Source organism: Pteropus alecto, unplaced genomic scaffold (genome assembly GCF_000325575.1).
Source record: "Pteropus alecto unplaced genomic scaffold, ASM32557v1 scaffold461, whole genome shotgun sequence".
Taxonomy (NCBI): domain Eukaryota; kingdom Metazoa; phylum Chordata; class Mammalia; order Chiroptera; family Pteropodidae; genus Pteropus; species Pteropus alecto.
Genome location: NW_006431079.1, coordinates 4278913 through 4297447, shown reverse-complemented (window position 1 = coordinate 4297447; position 18535 = coordinate 4278913). Strand labels below are relative to the sequence as shown.

At 44.0% G+C, this 18535-nt stretch overlaps 1 protein-coding gene across 7 annotated transcripts in view; it reads right to left on the bottom strand.

Annotated features, from left to right (window-relative positions):
- Positions 1 to 14109, bottom strand: part of ARNTL (aryl hydrocarbon receptor nuclear translocator like) — a 100334-nt gene extending 86225 nt beyond the window's left edge. For 5 of the 7 annotated variants that reach the window (XM_006905651.3, XM_006905655.3, XM_015596746.2 and 2 more), the window contains exon 1: positions 13953 to 14107. The gene's annotated coding sequence lies outside the window, so the exon portion shown is untranslated. Of the gene's footprint in view, positions 1 to 13952 lie in introns of all 7 variants that reach the window. The other 2 variants (XM_006905653.3, XM_006905654.3) reach the window with 2 other exon arrangements.
- Positions 14110 to 18535: the final 4426 nt, after the last annotated feature.

Genomic DNA, 18535 nt, shown 5'->3' with positions numbered 1-18535 from the left:
TCTCCCTACCTCTCATAATATTTCACACTTCGAGAAATGTCCATGCCAGACATTGGGCTGGGTGCTAGTGTCATAAAGGTGAATAACACAGATGCTATGCCCATGTCCATGAGGCTGCAGATTGCATACCACTTCCCCACACATTATCTTCATATTAAGCTGAGAAGACAGGAAAGGCCATCACCATTATTCCCATATTTTAGATGATAAAGCAGATATTCATTGGAATATTTTGCTCCAGGTGATGAAGTGGAAGGGCTGGACTCAAATGAAGGTCTCTGACTCCTAAACCAGTGCTCTTTCTATTATATCACTCACACTGATGAATTTCCTCTAACAACTAAAGTCTTCTGGATTATTCATATTCCTTCCAGCACCTGGGTTCTACCTGGCTGCCTAGTTTCTGAGCAATGAGCTGCCCCGGCCTCTAGATGGCTGCATATGCCCTGATTTCTGTGTGCCTGCCTGGACTCAGATTCTGACCCTGGACTCAGATATCTTTCCAGCTATTCTGGCACCAGCTTCAAATTTTATTTACTCTCTCCCATTGGTACCATGATATAGCAGACTGCTAACTTCCCCCAATGTTGTATCTCTTCTTCACCCTTTAAAAACAGAGGTTTTGCTGGATGCATGGCCTCTCAACTAAAGATATCTCCTAGCCTCTTCTGCAGCTAAATGTAGCCATATGACTAAGTTCTGGCCACCGGGATGCTATTTGCAGGCCTAGCCCTTAAAATGACTGCATGCGTGCCCCTTGATACCTTCCCCTGGCAAAGAGTAAAAACCAAAGCTTCCACTTTCAACCACCAAGTGGAAGCCACTTATTAAAGATAGAAGCCCTGGACCACTATCTACTCTAGACTAGCACATGAGAGAGAAATGAGCTTCTACCTGGTTTCGGCCTTTGTGTCTATGGATCTCTTTAATACAGGAACTTTACTGTGTCGCAACTAATAAAAGAAGCTTGAGCGAGACCAGTCCAATATTTCTTAGCATAGCCCCTTTTCGCCAATGAAATACTGTAAAGGGGATGTACAAAACTACATAAGAAAGTGTTCCATTCAGGCTTATTTCATGGAAAACTTTTTAAAAAATGAAACTAGGACCTCAAAGACAATTTATGTTCAGGTCACAGGAAAAACTGAGAGGGCCCAGAAAAACAAATCAGCCTTCTGCAGTAACAGGAGGGAAGAGAGTGCTACGTAATAAGCATGACCAGTCCTCTGACAGCAGTGCACTCCATTCCTAGAAAAGGCACTGAGAGCTGGAATAATGTGAGCCAAGGCTAATTTCTCCATGGAAACAATGTGATAATAAGAGCTTGTGTTCCTAACCAAGAACTCCATGGTCAAGTTTTTAAAGGAATAATATAAACTCCATGTTTTATCATCTATTAAAGCCATGGAACTTTTAAAGCTAGAACTGCTGATTCAATAACATACCACAAAGGATCTATGTATATTTTGAACCATACAAAGTAGGTGCAAAGCAATTAAACCCAACACAACAACCAATCATGTGACTTTTATTTATTCTGATTCAGTAACTGTGTAGCACAAAATACTTCACTTAAAGTGCCTGCTGACTTCTAAATACAGTAAATCAGAACATTTAAGAACACTTTCGATAAAGCAAAGAGGAAGAGAGTTGAAGTTAAATCAGAAAAGCAGGGTTTAAGTCCTGGCTCTGCCACCGACTAGCTTTGGGAGCCTGAACAGTAGCTCTCTAGGTACTTCCCAGCCCGTACGACTTGTCCTTATAATATCTCTTTTCAGGGGGTTGTTGTGAAGACTAAACAAGACCATGCAGTAAAAACTGCTTTGTAAATCATACACAGAGGTAAATGGTGTGTTACCAGGATCATGACATTTGGAAAAGCTTTTGTGGGGAGATTTTCATGAGCATCAACATGAAAACTGAGCAGACTACAAGTTTTCCAGCCACTTTTTTTGAAAAACCAACCCAGAGCAATTTCTTTTGCTGTCTTCTTTCCTTCTCTTTAAAACTCCCCACGTGTATTAGCCAGCAAGAGTTAGTCAATCTGCTGCATTCATCACTGGCATCCATTTGCTGATGAGCCACAGAGCAGCCGGCGAGAGCTGCTAGATGTCAGCCATGGCTGTGAAGAAGGGAGAGCCACAGTGAGCTGAAACCACTATGTGGCAACATGTCTGTCGACCAAAAATGCCTTCCAAAGACCCACAGTGCTGTCAGAAACCTCAAAACCAGAGACAGGAAACATTTCAGGGGGCCAGGAAAGGGAAGAAGAAGGTTGCAGCTGTTAAGAGTGGACGCTTCAGACTGAGACTGTCCTTGGTTTGAATAACAGTTTTTCCACTCTCTGTGAGTTCTCTGAGGTATTTCTAGGTCTCAGTCTGCCTAACTAGAAAGTGGGACTAATGGTGCCCACCCCACAGGGCTATGGTGAAGATTAAATGGGGAAAGGCATGTAAGCACTTAACACAGTTCTTGGCAGATGGTAAATATTCAAAGGTTAAGTAGTGCTATTAATAATTAATAATAATAATAATGACAATGACGATGATGATAGATACATCATGCAATACTAACAAAAATTAAGATTTGGCAAATTTTCCATCCTTCAATGTCAAGAGTTTGCTACAGGCTTTGTAACCGGGTATTAGCTGGCCAGCATACTGGCTCGCCCACTAATTCCAAAGGCTAATCAAGGTTCTTCTGGATTTCTGCCTAATGCCCCAGGATAGGTGAAGCATCCAAGAATGCTCAACTGGCCAGCTGGCTATACTCTGACACTTGTTTTTCTGGTTCACAGCTGCCCATTATAACCCTAACAGGTCTATGCAGAGAATAGATTAACTTAGATATCTATGTCAAACTTTTCCATCCAGGCCCAGGCTGTGGTTCCCCATCTTTAAGGCTGAAATATACCATCACCTTTAAAATATGGCCCTACCCAGCAAAGCGAGGTCTATCAGCACCCACTTGATGGACAGCGCCACATCCCTAAACATGCCCCGGAGGCAGGGAACTTCCTTCTGCACCCTCCAGGCTATCCCTGTAAGGCCAGCACACCTTCACTGTTAAAACCTAGGAGCTGCTCCCTACAACCAGGGAGCAAATTTATAGCTTTCAAAACCTTTCCTTATCTCACTCCTGCTTCAGAACCACACAGTAAGGGGCTGGGCAAGAATTGTTATACCTGTCCCACAGACAAGGAATAAGCCAGTTGGAGACATTAAGTGATTGCTAAGGCTATCTGTAATGGAAGCACCTTAGAATATAGGTTATCTAGCCCCCAATCCGGCGCTCATTGCAGAAAATGTGAGTATTTGTTTTTAAACATTTGACTTTCATTAATGGTGCTCTGCTTCTGGAGAATTCATTAACTAAGGTTCCGTGGTCACAGTACAGTGCAGATTCACATACTTGAAAGCCGTTCACACAGGCAGATGTTCCCCGCACTCTAGAAATCTAAAGGGTGACTGAAAACAGCCATGCCGATTAACATAATTGACAATTACTTCCCAGTTCTGGCTTCCTCTCACCCTCTGTCTGGATTCAGCTAGCAGCCTCCTATCAGGTCCCTGCTGCAGTTAGTGCTGGAACACTTATACTGGACTAAGGCTGCAGGGAGAATTATTACACGTCACTATCATAGTAATCATAATAAAACAAATTTAGTGGTTCTCCACTGCCTGCCAGGCTCTACCTCACTAAGTAAACGTTGACTTGCAACTTAACCTCACTGTTTCTTCATCTACAAAATGGAGTGGGTTAAATAGAGCCTTGTCTATTTTCAGTGCATGACTCAAAAACCCCCAACCAAACCCAAATCCTGTATCTGGAGGATACTAGGAGACAGCAGGGTCCGGTGATCAAGAACCTCCGGGCCTGTTTTTTAAGCCTGAATCTACTGCTTATCAGCTATGTGACTTAGGCAGGTTATTGGATCACTCTGTGCCTCAGATTCCTCATCTCTAAAATGAGGCTAATAATAAGACCCACTTCATGGGGTTTTGTAGGAATTAAATGCAATAATACATGTGAAATGCTAAGAGCATCATAAGAACTACATTAGAATTATTATCATCTGAAATGACATGCTTCAGGTTTAGGCCTTGAATGATCTTCCAAACTTAACTTCCTACCATTATTTAAGAACCCTCCATTCTAGGCAAGTCTATGTCCATGAATACGAACTGATCATTCCTACCTCCGTGCTTTCAGTTGTGCTACGTTGCCACCCATCCACTCCCTGGAAATGCCTGTGCTATCCTGGTCTGTGAATTTAAATCCTACCCATCCTTAAAGGCCTGGATTAAACCTGATCATTTCCATGAAACCTCCTCCCTACCATGACAACCTGCAAAGCTCTCTCCGGCCTCTAAATTTCTGCAGCACTCATAATTTAGACCACTTTATTGGCATCATACATGGCCTTGGATTATCTTCCACCAGTAGATGAAACTGCAGGCTCTTTGGCCACAACAACTATTTCTGCTCTTTCTCTGGGTCTAGCATGGTGACTGATATACGATCCTTCAGATATATACTGACCGAGTAAATAAATGTGTAGTATTATGCCCAAACAAATACATAACAAGTTTTTCTTTAAGTTGATGTCGTTCAGCTATTGATTTGCTGTACTTTGAAGCCAATTAAAGATAACATAAAGATGAACATCAGCAGGGCAGGGACAACCACTGCTGGTTAATTCCCGATCATCAGTTAAAATATACTGACATATGGCCAACCTGAAGAATAAGAAAAACACAGATGCCAAAAGGAAATGGTGACCTAAACTCCAAAGTCCCTTGCAAGACCAAGTTCATGAGCCTGTACTATTACAGAAGGAAAGAGAGTTGAGGTGTTCCCAAGATGAATTCATTCATTCAGCAACTATTTATTGAGGGACTACTTTGCACAGACACTGTCTTAGTTGCTGAGGATACAGCAGAAAACAAAACAGACAGAATTCCTGCTCATATTCCGGCATCTAAGGAGGAAAGCTAGGTATAATGTCACCTTCTGGCTTCAAAGTGTAATCTACAGAGCAACAACTTTTTGCACTAACTCTTTGCTATGCCTTCAAGCAAGATAAATAGATAGATAGATAGATAGATAGATAGATAGATAGATAGATAGATAGAATGTACTGACCAAACAGAGGCAGTGCTTAAAGTGCTGTTACTCCCAATGAGGCTTCCCTCACTCTAGAATGTACTGGGGATGTTCACAACATAACATTCTGTACGCTAAATCATTTGACCTCTAAGTCCCTAACACCCTAAGTCTTGCTTAAGCTCTGCCACTAACGTCATTTAAATATCAAACTTCTCAAATAGCAAATTTGGCACATGATGCCAAAAACAAAACTCAGAGGTGGGAAAGGAGAAAGGGAGAGACGGTAGTTAGTTAAAGGATCAGTAGTTTTCACCGCTGAAAAACCGGAGGTTCTTTTCTCCTTTGGAGCAGAAATCTCTTCTATAGTCTAAAGCCTTAAAATTTTTTTTTTTTCCTATTCCAGCAGCTTACTGAAAATAGCTTTGCATTTAACATTTAAAATTGTTTTGATCCCACCTCTCTTGCAAACTCATTCCATTCCCTAAGGGCATTTATAAGTATATTTCATAAGCAACAAACCATAGTCCCCATTTTTATCCCTAAGAGTTAAAAAGAAAAAAAATGATTTACATAATTATATGGAAGATAAGTTGGCCAAGAACACAGGAATCTTATCTGGACCAAAAGTTCTAGGACAAAATTTCTTTCAACTCATCAAGAAAGATAGCAGATCAAAATCAAGGTTCATATTGAATGCGTAACTGTTAAGCACCATACATGGAAACTTTCTGAGCTCCTCATTATTTGTATGCCATCTACTTCGTCAAAAAGAAATTGGAAGTAGCCATCTGAAGGCAGGCTCAAAAATGAAACGTGTGTTTTCCTGTCACAGTAAGAAACAAGATTTTATAGCCAAGAAGGACCTGCAAAATCAAAGTTGAATGGAGGCAACTTAAAGTTATGCAGCAAGTAAGAGGCTCAGCCAAGACTAGAGCCTGGGCATCTCCCAGCTCCCAGTCCAGGGTTTTTCCCACTCCCCACACCACTGTCTCATTTATAACACATGAAATAAAACCATAAAGGCACAAAGGTAAAAATCCCTTTTACAAAACTTTTTGACAGACTGGAAAAATAGTAGGAGACGTGACAAAGGTAAATTAATGCAAAAAGTAAATGACCTATAATGCTATACAGATGAGGGGGTTCAGCTTCAGAAGGCTTAATTAATTCTGGTAATGCTTCAGTACTAAACAGTATGGTTTCAGCTATAGTCAGCACTAAATGGCTTTTGTGGGCTTGCCTAGGAACTAAACCACCATTTAGTTCATTTTTTTCTATTAAAAAAATTATCCTAAATTCCTATCAACTGCCTTACAAATGAACTTTTGGAACAAAACCTGTTTTTGAGGTGACTGTGCATGTAAAACAGAATCGGAGCTCTGAAACGCTACACTAAATATAAATAAAACAGTAATAGTTGGTGATACGCACTAAGAGTATATTTATAAGAAAGCCCTACAAACTCTTAATTTGTGTATATACAATATGATGTTTTATTAAAAGCCTTCTGAGCAGAGTATAGCAAACTGGTATTTATACAATATATAACCAAGGGCAAATGCTCCAATTCTGTCTGCAAGTATTTACAGGGCCCTTCTAGCACTGGGCTAAGGGTTACGAGAAGGATAAGACATCTGTAAACAAGGAACTCATAATCCGGTTACACTGGCCTTTACTTTCCTCGAAAACAATCATGCTACCTCCAACCTCAGGGCCTTTGCACTTGTTGTTCCCTCTTCCTGGAATACTTTCCCCAGATCTTCCTGCAGCTGAACTCAAATGTTACCTCTTCAGAGAGGCCTCCGTGGAGAATCCAGCTAAAGCAACCTCGTTCCCATCATTCATTACTACTATTTCTTTAATTCTATTTGATTGCTTTCCTAGCATCTATCACTACCAGGAGTTAACATGTTTAACTGTTTATTGACTGCCTCCTCTTACTAGGATTTTGTTTTGTTCACTGCTGTGCCTTCGGTGCTATGCACATGATAAGCAATGATAAACTTCATTGAATGAGTAAATGAGTAGAGTTGGAGAGTAGGAAGTGAGGACAAGATAATTATTCATGAAACAATTTAAAAATGAGAGAACTGACCATCCTGATTAGATACGATATTATAATTTGCTAAATGTGAACTACTAATGCTTCTGAATGAATGGCTGGCAGTGAAAAGTAAAAAGAGAGAGAGCGTGTGTGGGCACGCAAAAAGGGCAAATGTCATCAGGGAGGCTTCCGAAGAAATGAGACTCAAGGCAGGCTGGGGCAAAGAAGAGAGCCTCTTAGGTCAAGGGAGTGACTTGAGCAAAAACATATACCAGGAGAGAGTATGGCACGGGATACTCCTGGCATGGCAGGGCAGAGACAAGCAGAAGGGAACCTCGGGCACTGGGCTTTGATAGAAATGGTGGTTGGGGATGAGGAGCAGGGCTGGTAAGAAGGAACAAGGTGAGACTCTGGAGAGCCTGGAGGACTGGACACTGGGCGTCAACCACATGCTGATGGGCACAGGGTTGTTCTTGGAAGGCAAAGTTGGCCATATCGTGTGGGAAGAAGTGAAGGAAGTAGAGCGTAGAGCAGAACACTGGTTAGAAGATGACCTGGGTAGTCCAACTAGGAGGGGCAAAAAGAACTTCTTCCCTCTGCTTATACACGAGAGAGATGTAAGTAAGCGAGATGTCAAGGTGTTTTTTCCTCTTTAAAAAAAGACAATTTCCAGAGTATCTCACAATAGCATTCCATGGCAGATTCAGGTCAACTTCCCGTACATCCTACAGTTGGAGCACTCAAGGAGGATAACAGAAGTTCAGAACGATAGCTCCGAGGGCAGAGCTTGTCTTTGCACGTCTTCCAAATCCAAGATTAATTATATTCAGTGCAGCCTATGTTTATTATCTTTTTATTCTTTGGGGGAAAAAAGTGGCATCTAACTTCCCTGTGCAGTATATATTTGAACATTATATAACACATTTTTATGTAACAGGTTCTTGACATAAAACAATATTTCCCTCACTATCTAAATGTATTTGGGGGAACAACTGGCATTAAATACACACAGACACACACACACACATACACCCGGGCTGTGGATGTCTGTCTTTAGGGTAAGGAGCTGGGAGAGAGGAGGAAGAAGGTGAGAGACTTTGAAAAGGTCTCCTCGCAGCGAGGAGCTCTGCAGATGGCTATGATGGGGGCAGGGAGTAATGAGTTCTGTTCAGAGGTTCATCTCACACAAGAAGCTGCTTGGGGAGAGGTTGGCTGAGCCACATGCACGGCCTGCCTGTGTAAGAGCAATGCCACAGAAAGGCAGAAGTAAGCAAGAGAGATAGAAATGCACAATAGGATGTAAGAATAATGCTCACAAGCCCTTGTGTCCCACTGCCAAAGATTTTAGTCTTGCTGAAAAGGATGTGCATAACACATCTGTCAAAAATAAGACTGGTCACCATTCACTGAGGGCCTAGTAGGCTCCTGGCACGGTGCTGGGTGCTTCACATACAGGATCTAATCCAATAGTTCCTCTCAGGAGGCATCTGCTACAGTGAGTAGAAAGCAGAATCTGGAGTCCCTGTGCACAAATCCTGTCCCACCCCCTACCGGATGAGTAACCTTGAGCAGTTTATAAAACCACCTGACTTGTGGATAAATGAGGATAATCATCCCACCTACCTCATGGGGTTGTTATGAGGGTTAAACGAGTTAATAAACATATGATGACTGACACAGAGAATGTTCAATAAATGTTAGCTGCTACTACCATCATTGTTATTCCTATTTTGCACATGAGGTAAATCAGACTCAAAGAAGCTAACCAATTTGTCCGGGTCACACATTTCAAACTAGTCGTCGAAGGCATAAATACATGTAAATGTTTTACTCAGTAGATATACAAAATCCAACGGGTAGAGAATTAACCAGAATATTAAATTAGCAGGGCATCCATCCCCTTCTTTAACCAGGGTGGATAAACAAGAATTTATACTATTTAAAAGAACAGCATGTACTAATGTAAAAATCATTTGCAATCATATGCCAGCACTCAACATTCCCCTGAAACAAAGATGACTAAAGCTTATCCAATTCCATCTCTTAAATGTTATGTCCCCAACTCAAGCTCTCCTTCCATGCAGACCTATTACTCATGACTATGTCCACTTATGCCCTTGTCGCATCCCTCATCTCATGCCCCCACCTCTCTGCAGGTGTATCTCCCTTCCCTCCACCTGCTTAGTCCTTGAGTGCCTATGCCTTCCCATCTCTTCTCTCCAGACTGTTAATTGGAATTGGACAAGCATATCCTGAAGGCTCCCTATGCCTGTCATTTTGGGAAACCAAAATGAACTCCCCACAAAGTGCTTGGCCTGAGCAAGCTGGTGAGACATTCCCAGAGACAGCCCAATATGATATAGAATACAGCAGTACCTAAGAGAATTAGAGCTAGATCCATGGCTGGGGCGCACTGCTTCCAGGCAAGGGGAGGAAGAAAATCAAAATGAAGAAATATCTCCTTGAGGACCAAGCATTTGAGCTGGGTCTTAAAGCAGAGTACGATTTCAATACGAGGAGGCTGGGGCATGGAATGGCCCTTCAGTTTGACTGGACAGTCCTATGCACACAGCAAGGCCTGGTAGACAGGTGGGCTGGATATGGACAGGCAAGAAAGAGCAGCAATACAGACATCTAACATTCACTGAGTGCTTACTATGTGCCATGAATAGCTTCAAGTATTTTTAAAGTTTTAACTCATTTAATCCACACCACAACTCTTTGAGATAGAGACTACAGTGATCTCTTGTAGATGAGGACACCAAAGAGCAAAGCAATTTGACCACAAGTCATAAAGCCAGTAAGGAGCAGTTAGGATATGAACTCTGGCTCCAAAGTCTATGCTCTTAACCACCCAACCAAACTGCCTCTCAGGACAGCTTGGGAGTGAGGGGGTACAAGTACCAGGGTGTTAGGAGGATGAAATGAGACAGTGCTTGCAAGTAGTTTGCAACCTGTAACACCAAGGCACAAATGCTGGCTATAGGCTGCTGTTAATGTGTATAGTGGAAGTGCTTGCAGCTGAAGCAGGAGAGACAGATCAGGACTAAAAATGGGACCCCGGGTGAGGGAATAATATGAAGAGTGGAGGTCAGGACAGACACCTACCTTTACGGTATGCAGGAAGAGAATCAAAAAAGCATCACAATCCAAAGGCTGAGGAAGGAAGGGATTTCAAGAAGGAGAGAAAGACAGGCAGGGTAAAAGCTGCAAAGGGGCCAAAAACGACCATTTGGACCAAGAGCGGGGCCCCTAGAATTCAAGACTTAAAGTTTTTGGAAATCTTTGAGAAGAAATACAAATTAGGGTGGGGGCTAAGAATGGAAGAGATGACAGTGTGGAAAAGGTGAACATTCACAGTCCTGTGAGAGGCTGCCGGCCAGGCAGGAAAGAGAGACATACAGACTCAGGGGCACCAAGTGTAGACATATGAAAGCTGCCTGCTGTGGGCAGGCCCGTCACAGGTCTGTTTCTTTCCCTCTCATCCTTCCTCTCAAGACAAAGGTTTTTCTGGGACTGGTAAGGAGGATGAAGACAAACGGTACAAAGGATATTCTAGTGACAGGACCCTGGCAGCGGTGGGAGGGAGTGACAGCAGGCACGAAGGGAGGGCTTCCTGTGTGCCAAGCATTTTACATGCATCATCTCCCTTGATTCTCATACAGACTCCATGAGGCAGGCACTGTCACTACACCATAGAGAAGGAGCCTGCAGTCAGGGCGGGGGGATTTTGTCAAAAGCCATACAGCCCAAACCCAAGTCCTAGGTCCTTCTACCAGAATCCAGGCTCCCACCCAAAGTGAGGGTCCAAGAAGAGGGAACAGAAGAGATATCCACTTGCTTTTTCTGAATTGAGAGGAGAGGAGGAGGCACAGGGTAAAAGACAGGACATTTTGAGCAGGAAGCAAGAGATACTGAGGGAGCTTAAGTCAGAGTAGGTCTTGTTCCAAGAGAAGGAGAGGAGAAAAGCCAGGGTGGTGTTTGGGGGTAAGTCCAGGTATTGTGATAAAGTGGCAATGAGGAAAGATCTATGGGAGAAAGGTGACATGCCTGTGTTTCTGGGCTCCTAACTAAACCTCAAGGTCCACAAAGGAGTTTTTTACTTCCTCGCAAGTGTCTACCATCAGGCTAACTAAAATCAAAACCTATAATTGTAACATTGCAAAGGACAGAAGCTGCTTCTTTAATATTGTCTTTCTCCCACCATAGTGAGAGTTGATGACAGAATCATAAATAGAAACTCATAGAAGAAAGGCAACCCTTATACCAAAGGAAGATATTAAATATTTAGTTTACATATTCTTATGCAGTTTTGTTAACATAGCCAAGTCTTTCTACAGTGCTTGTCCATCATCTGGTATATAAATAGGGTAGAGATTGTTGGTGTAGAGGGAAAAATCTGAAAGTATGGTCACTTCCTTTTCCTCCCTGTGGTAGGCAAACCTCTTTTGCAAATAGCAAACTCCTGAGAAGTCATCATTTTATAAATCATTTGAAATGGATTCTTTAAAACACCATCTGTTGATCTGTTTAAGTTTCCTCTGAAAATGGGACTTCAGCTCAGATGTTCTGGAGGTTCCAACATGTAAATACCAACCTGAATTCAAATGTATTAAATATTTAGAGATGCCCAGAACTTTACAGCAGAAGGAACCTTTGAGATCACCTTGTTCAACTGCCTTACTTTCCATCTGAGGCTAATAGAACCCAGAAAGGTTTAGCAACTTGCCTCAAGAGGTAAAGCCCCAAAAGCCTAATTCTGGGCTGGAATCAGGATGTTTTAACTTTCAAGCTAGTGCTCTTCCATCACACCTGCTCCTTTCTCTCCCCCTTGTTTTAAATTTAGGGATTGGAAAAAGGTATAAATTCAACTATAGTTTTAACTTATTATTATTATTATCATTATTCACTGGCTACATCTACATTCAAAACCAAAAGGTCTCTACAGATCTGGCTTTAGGTAATACAAACAATTTTAAATCATGCCTAAGAAATTTTAAAGCCTTTTTAATATGTTCAACAAACTGTTTTAAAGACTTATCAATAAAGTGAACTCAGTAACAGAGCATGGACTGAAAGATTCAATTATGTGTTTTAAAAAATATTTTTGGAGTTTCATTGATATGGAAATCAAATTTAAAAGCAGTGATGTTTTTTTTCTCTTGCAAGCACAGAGAGCATGAGATTATTCAAAACTGCTCAGGAGCAGCAATGATTATTTTAAGCTCATGATTCAACCAGTACATTAATTAAAAACTCCACCAAACCAAATTGACAGATCCTGATATCAATGGGACCAGAAGAATTAAAATAATAGTTATCATATGAAAATAGATTAAACGGGAGAGAACAGCAGCAGATGTTAGAAGGACAAATAGCGAGAAAAGTGTTGTGGGAAATGACATTTATCTTTTAAAAAAGTAGATCCTGGAAACATAGGTACGGTCAAGAAATGTTTCTTTATAAATACCGAATCTTATTTCTGGAAGCTGGGTGGTAAAATTTGGCTAATATTTCTTTGCTGACGAGCAACTATGTAAGAGGGAGAAGAGACCGCAAACGCCAAAATGCCAAAACAACGCTACATAACCGGGAAGGCGCTGAGGCGGGGGAAGGAAAAGGGGACAAGGAATGCGGTATGAGGGGTGTTTGCCTGGTCCCCCGCCGGCCAGCACAAACTTGACAACCGATGCCAATGTCCGGTGTAACTCTTTCTTCCCCTGCGCCTGCCTTCCGGCACCTGCGTGCGCCGCGCGGCCGGCTCTCAAGACCCCTCAGGGCGGCTGACTCGGCGCCTCACAAGGTCGGCATTCATTTCTATTCTTCCACTCCTCGGAACAAACGAAAGCTCTTTTGGCTGTCAACGCACGGCAATCGCGAGCGGGAACCTTTTTTCTTCTCTGACATCTGTCAAACCTGGTGCTCAAGCTAGCCTTGCTGCGCCCTCAGCGGGGCTCCAGGGCTCCCCGGCCTGCGGCGGGCCCACACCTGGACGCCGGGCTACATCCCCGCGCCGTGGGGCACCTGCTCGCATACTCACTGGGGCTGCTCCCGGGGCTGCCCAGGACCCAGACGGCGCAGGCCGGCCGAAAGTTCGCAGGCTGGGATCGGCCCCATCTCGAGCCGGGGATTCCCGGGTTGCTGCGCCAGCCCCCGCGATAGGGCCAAAGGGGAGGGCAGGCTCGGACTCCCCAAGCCCGACGGAGACGCCCTCCCCGCCCCCACCCAGCCCTGCAGGCTCCCGAAAGGGAAGTGAAGGAGAGGAGGAAGGGCAGAAGCGGAATCGCTCGCCCAACGCCCTTGCAGGGCAGCGGTCAAGGATAGTCCTCTCGAGGGTCCCCGCAGGTCCTGGGGATACATCCTAGGACTTGCCCTCAGCCGGTCATTGCTCCCAAAGAGCGGAGCTGTCCCTTTAAGAGGCTGCTAGCTGCTCCCTATCCCCGTCAGGTAGCGATGCCCGCGGAGGGGAGGTGGGTACTCCCGCGGACACTTTCCCGGTCCCTTTAGGGTCGCCTGCGGCACCTTTGCGCGCCCTAGCCCGCAGCACCAGCCCCCGCGAGGGAGGATGGGGGCGGACGGGCGCGGCGCCTTTAAGGGGCGCAGCCTCCCCACGGCCCGGGTGGGGGTAGGGAGCGGGCACGGGCCCTTTAAGGCCGGCAGCGGGCACGTCGGGCAGGGTTCCCCGGCGGCCGGGCTGCGCCCCGGGCGGCGGCGGGGTCGCAGCGCCTGCTAGGTTGCTAACGGCCCCCGACGGGGTGCTCCGGGCCGCGCCGCTGTCCACCGCCATCCCGACACTCACCGTGGCTCTCCGAGAGCGCCCGCGCCCGCGCCCCCACTCCGATCCCGCGGCGGCGGCGGCGGTGAGTCCGGCGCGGGTAAACAGGCACCTCCGTCCCTGACCTACTTTCTGCCTTCCCTAAATGTCGCACCACTAACCTACTTTCCGACCAATCCGCTCCCCGCCGGCCCAGGCCCGGCCCCCCGCCCACCAATCGCTGTGCCCAACCCCCCTTCCCCGCCCACCAATGGAGGAGCCGCGGAGCCCGGATACCTGCCTCTTTCCGCCAACCAATCCGAGCGCCCAAATGGAGCCGGACTCGGTGGTCCCCTCTGACCAATCAGCGCGCGGCTCGGTGCCCTGCTGGCCAGTTGTGTGACTGCTAGAGAGGCCGCTGGCCAATGAAGAGGCGGAGGGGGCCGGTTTACCTGCTACTTTCCCGCCACCAATCGCTTGGCACACAGAAGCGCACGCCCCGAGGAAAGGACCAATCTGCGCGCTTTCTCTGAATTTCCTCGCCCCTGCCCTCTGCCTTTCCCTTCAGGTCTCAAGCTCACCGTGGCCACTGCGGGAGAAGACGCCGTGCTCCTTGCAGTCGCCTAGGATGTCCTCCTTCTCTAGGTCCCAGGCTTGCATCAGGCTCACCTATCTCACCTCTGTTTCCCCTCCTTCACTCGGAGCACCCTGACTAAAAGCTGTATTTCCTCACTTCCCTACCACAACTCCATCTAAGAAATCAATTTTAGGGAGAAGGAGCGCTATACCCTTCCTGAAGCACCCTGGTTTGCTGAAGTCCAAAAGAGAGAACGAACACAGTATTTCTAGAAGGCTTTTCCATCCAAGTGTTCTTAGTTCTTTTCGTTACTCTTGACCTCCAGGCGTCCCGCTGGAGCCGTCATTCTCGTTCAAAAGAGGAAACTGAAGCCCGGAGCGATTCCATTGCATTTCCTTCCAGTAGCCAGACTTTGACCACCTACTGTGTGGCAGACACTGTCCCACTGTCCGCGGTCTCCACCGCAAAAAAATGTGTCCCTGGAGTGAGACAGAAAGAAACAAGTACAGAAAATATAACAATATACAACTTGAATACGACAGAGAATCTGTCCTTTTTTTTTTTTTTTTTTTTTTTTTTTTGCATCTTCAGCACTTAGGAGAGGGCTTTTAGTGCAAAGAGCTCCCAACGCTTCTAGATGTCAAACTCCCTGAATACAAGGACTATTCTTTTTTTATACTCACCCGGTGCCCCTTTAGTACCTAACAGCGGTAGAGTGGAAGGTTGGAGGCAGGAGCCTGGCACTGAGTAAATGCTCCATAAACGTTCGTTGACTGGATAGTGAACAAATGGAACTAAATCACTGCACTCAATTCTGTGACCCAGCCTATGATTCTAGAATTCTAGCCTTGTTCCTTGAACAGAGACACTGAATTTTAACCATTGTGAAACTGGTGCCCATCCCCAGCTCATTGCTAGGCACAGAGCAGTTGCCCAATAGTGTTTGTGGCTTGACTTTTTGAGTTTGACTGTTTTCAAGGTCAACCAACTTCATTGGCAGCTTATTACTTTTCCTAAGTTTATATGTAAGTGGAATCATACTGCTGTTAACGTTGTCTCCGCCCTGATTTCATGAGGAGACCATTCTGTGTAAGTGGGATTTTAGCAATGCACTTGTCAAGATATTGTGGACAAGATAAATATGAGCCTAGATTCTAGTATAGGTAATTGGACGAATAACTGGTTAACTAACCATAACCTAAAGATGCTGTTTACTGAATCCATGTTGACCAGAAGGAAGGGTAGAAAGAATGAACATTTGTGCAGAATCTATTCTGTGCTAAATGCTTTCTCTGCATCTTCTCCCTTAATCCTGCAGCCCTGTTTTACAGATGAGGAAACTGAAACTCCTAGTTTAACCAGCTGGTCCAAGGTCACACAATAGGGGGCATGCCATAATTCAAACCAGGTTTATTTAATTCCAAAACCTTTATGCCACACCAGTTACCATCAAGATGACAGTAGGCTCTCTCCAGTTAAGGCTTGGCGAAGAAAAATTTTCTACATGCACAGAGAGAGGGACCAGGATGTAAAGAGGCTGGGAACTAAGTTATATGAGGAAAGATTAAAGGAAGCAGAAGGGTTTGCCCCAGGGGGCACAAGGTAACCGTCTTCACATATTTGAAGAGTTGTCAAACAGAAGAGGAATTAGACATTATTCAAGGCTCTAAGGGGTGGAAAGGGGACCTGTAAATAGAAACTCTAGAATGAATAAGTGTGAAGAATTTTCTAAAAACTAAAGCTTCCTTTGCCTTGATAGGTTGAGTTTACTGTCACGGAAAGTGTCCAAGTAAGAATTGGATGACCATGTGGTGGGAGAGGGGCTGGAATAGGTATCTATTTAGGACTCTGCCCCTCTGAGATGATGTGATTCTATCATCACACTTTGGCTTTCCTTTTTTAAGGTTTACCACCCTGACTTTTCCTACCTTCACAACAATCCTGTGGCCTCAGTGGCCAAGCTACTGTTTCTCCTCACATGCACCTATTCTTCTATACATAATTATACTTTCCTTTGTGTTTCTCTCTGTTGGAGATACTAAACACCTCTATCTTCCACTGGTACCTACTTCCCATTTACTGTCTACCTTTCAGAATATTGAATTTTCAATTCTCTGGGCACTGTTAAGATCACAATATTGTCCTCAATCTAAAATTCCCTGGTCATGAATAGAATCATATAGATAAAAGGAAAGGAAATAAAACATTTATGGAGCACGTACTATGTGTTAGGTGCTTTAAATACATTATCTAATATAATCTTGACATTAACCCCAGCAGTTGATATGCTGACTCTCCACACTTGCTAGCTGAAATGATTTTTATCAACTAACTTAAACTTTGTACCTCAGTGTCCTCATCTGTAATATGGGAATAACCAATTATCTACTTCACAGAATTGTTGTGAGAATTAAGTGAGATAATAAACAGAAAGCCCTTAGCACGATGCCTGGCACACAGTAAAGATTCAATATATATTAGCTTAATGATATAAAATAGATATTTACTGTGCCCGTTTTAGAGATAAAGTTAGTGAGCATAAAGTAGTGTAATCCACAGTGGTTCCTCAAACTCTGATTCAATGGTCATGTCCATTAGCATTAACTGAGCAGTTTTTTAAACTAAAGATTCCCAAGTCCCTTTCTGGAAGATTCAGATTCAAGATCATTGGGATCTGAGATGCAATCAGATTTGAGAACTGCTGGTCTAATGAAATAAGTGCAGGCTTTGAAGTCAAACAGACCTGAGAAGCCAAATGACAGGACCAGGGAGTTATGCAGTTGTGCTCTCTTTGGAAGGAAGTTTAGAAGTCCTGAGATGGACATGTTAAATTCTTGAGGACAACCAAGAGGAATGTATTACTATAAATAACAACAACAACAAGAACACTTACTGCAGGTGTAGATGTCACCAGCCCTGTTCTAAGAGCTTTATATGCCTTACCTCATTCAATTCTCACAAATCTCTATAAGGCAGGTACTTCAATTATTCTTATTTTACATATGGGGAAACCAAAGCACAGAGAGGTCCTGAGGTCTCAGGCTACTTAGGCATTCTGACCCAGAGCTCACACTCTTAACTTCAGTAAGTTGCCCCGTCCTTTGGAAAACAAAGAAACTTAATAATTTAAAGACATAGATTCAGGGGTCACAGATCCAAAGTTGCTGTCATGAATTCAGAAGTGGTATTATTTTTTAAATTCTTCAATTGATTGGGGTTTCATGTAGGAGAAATGAGAATACCCAGGATGATGTCTCAGGGATAGAAGTGTTGTCTCACACTTAGGGAAAGCAAGAAACAAAAGCCTCTTCAACTAACTTAACCCCAAGTGACAGATTAATTAGGAAGAGACAAGTGTATCTCATAGAATAAGCACAGCAAATCCTCACAAAGGACTAGAATTGAGACGCCATTAGGCATAAAGCAGTTCCCATCTCCTCTCTCTGGGGTCACATGGCCTCTTGCCACATCTTCTCTCTGTCCATTTGCTTTATGATTCTCTTCTGTAGGTCTTCACCCTCCACCCCATTTCTAATAGGCCTTCGTGAATGCTCTCAGCTACTAAGGAAGGGGTTTGAGGGGGAGAGGGAGAGCATGCACAGGCTCAGATAGGTAATTCTCAAATTGGGGAGCATGAGTTGAGCAAGATTCCCCAAAGGTGCTTACTGAAGTGAAAAAAGGATCAGAACAGGAGAAAATACAGAGTAATAGAGCAAACGAAGGAGAAGTAAGAAGTGAAAAGCCAGGTTTGAAAACCCTGGGAAGAAAATCTCAATAGACAGATTTTAGAAGGAAGATAAAAGAAACTTACACTTGAGGAAGAGGTTTTGGTTAGAACACAAAGATATATGATGGTAAGAAAGCAGTTTTACTAAAATTGCTTCTAGAGCCAAATGTACCAGAGAATATTGGGGAAATCAGAGACAGAAACAAGCAAAGTCGACGTGGTGCCAGAAAATACAGGTCACTTTTTGAAGACATTTGTTATTTAAAGGAAAATTAGAAAAGGAATCATAACTATCTGTTAGCAGCCAATCCAATTGAAAATGAT